The sequence below is a fragment of the Squalius cephalus genome (genome assembly GCF_949319135.1).
Source record: "Squalius cephalus genome assembly, chromosome: 7".
Taxonomy (NCBI): Eukaryota; Metazoa; Chordata; class Actinopteri; order Cypriniformes; family Leuciscidae; genus Squalius; species Squalius cephalus.
The window spans coordinates 47,518,106-47,520,605 of NC_137128.1; positions in this window are offsets into that span (position 1 = coordinate 47,518,106).

Genomic DNA, 2,500 nt, shown 5'->3' on the forward strand with positions numbered 1-2,500 from the left:
ACAAAGAACGAGTATTTTCTGCAGTCCAAACTAGTTTTCTGGACATACTCTACAGTAACACCATAATATTTTCATGCAAATAAGCAAAAAACATATGTATAATGTGGGACAGAAATTGCTGGTAGTGAATTTCTAATTATTATCTTGTAATCTTACATTTCACGTGTCATGATATTCTGCTGAAGGTCTACGGAGTGTTTAGGAGTCTGAGATCTGAGTGTTTATTTCGCTATAATGTGCATCATTTTTGTAAGTGGTGATAATTTGTATTATTTATAGGTCATAATATTTCACAATGAGAATGTTTTTCGGTTTAAGTGTTTGACATGAAAGGTGAAGTAATCAATGTGGTAAACTGGTTTCACACGGGCAGCGCTGGTGTAACTGGTTCAACTGGTTATTGTCTACAGTAATCTGGGCCAGATCCAGACTAAACCAGCATAAACATTCTCATTATGTTATAAAAACCTTGTTTACGAACGTTCAAAACATATTTAAAACGTTTTTTCTTGGTTTCTTGTGAACGTTAAGGAAACATTCCATTGTATCATTCTTTAAAATTATGGTAATGTTACTTTTGAATATTCTCTGAACGTTCGTTCAACGTTATCTGATAATGTTAAGGCGGGGGATCTGCGCGCGCACATCAGCTCGTCCTCGCGCACTGCCTTCAGTCTCAAACATCTCCAGTCTGATCTCAAACATCTCCAGTCTGATCTCAAACATCTCCAGTCTGATCTCAAACATCAGCTGATGAACAACTTCTCACAGCATTCAGAAGATCTGGACCAGTCTGATCCTTTAATGAGAGAAGCTGCGGATAAAAGCACTTCCGGCTTGCGCGCCCGCGACCGTAAACACTGGAAGAGACGCGCAGCAGAATGGACGCTTCGGTAACGTTAAATCATAATTCAAGACATAAAAAAGGTCGAAATCATGACATAAAAAGTCATAATTATGATTTAGAAAGACTTACAGTCATAATGATGACAAAAAAATGACAAAGTAAGTCATAATTATGGTGTAGAAAGTCATAATTCCGACTTTTCATCTCATAATGAAGATGATTCTGCTTACATTATTAAAGACTAAATGTTTTCAATGTTCTTAGCACAAAAACATTATTTATGGAACGTTTTTCAGTTGGACGTTACTCTAATGTTTTTGAAAATGTTTCTAGTTGGTTAAAATGGAAAAATGTTTTAAACTGGACGTTCAAATAATATTCTGAAATAACGTGTTCATAACTTAAACCATATCTTTGTTATCTGCGTTGAATCTTTAAAATCATATTTATGAGAACTCAATCTAAAAAATCCTCAGGTATCATATTATATAATATCCATCACATTTCTGTTGTTGTTGTTGTTTTGTTTTGTTTTTTTGTTTGTTTGTTTTTTCCACATTTTTTTCCATATTGGATAAATCTGCGTCATGACGTCATTGAGACGTGTAACGTGAAACACACGTGACCTCTACTGGACGGAAGTGGCACTACATCCTAAAACACGAGAACCAAAAGACCTAAAATTACTTTTTACAGTTTTTTTTTTTATTCGCTTTGGTACTATTTCCACAAGTTAGCTGTACATTTTCAAAACTCTTAGTGCTAATATCACCACAGGTCATCAAAAGTGCGCTTTTTTCAAACATTTCATCATGTTTTCAATTGTGTAAGCACAAAATCACGAAGTATCCTTTTCACAACACAAAATAAGTGTTTCGTCTACATGTTTCATTCACAGTCATAAAGCTCTTACTATCAAACCTGTGATTTGCATCTCTTCTTGTTCAGTTTACAGTTTTTTCCGATTGCTAAACGACAGTGGGCACAACTGGAGTCACATGTGCAAAACTCTAACTACAGTCTGCACAGCAGCAGTTCATGTGGACCAAACTCTAGTTCGTTTTTCATTGCTTGAACACAGTTTTCAAAACTCTACACACTCATCCCATGACTTTAACCACAACCTGCACAACACTGTGGATTTACAGCACTTTGTTCAAATGCTAACACACTGCTGTCAAAACTGTGAACCACACATTCAAAACAGAATAGATTTCAGCCTTGTGCCTTTCAAACACTGCTGACTGCAGTTTCAGCTGAAAGGCTCCCATACACAAAATAAATATATTTGAAATATATTTTTGGAATATATGCAATATTCGAAATTGGCCCAATAAATATATTTTAGTTAAATAGGGTTATATATATGTAAATATATTTCACACTTACTGTAACATCATATATTTTTGTTATATTTCAGAATACATTTCAAAATGATAAATATAAGTGACCAACAATGCAAATATATTTCAATGTATTTGGAATATATGCCACATATATTTTCGACACTTTACGTAAAATATATTTCAATATATTGTTTTTCTGTATGGGTGGAGGTGGAAAGTGTTTGGTCACCACCCACATGACCAAAGGTCTCTTTTGGAAGCCACGCGTGCCGGATGTGAGGACACGAGTCCAGAGGACTGCCAGGGA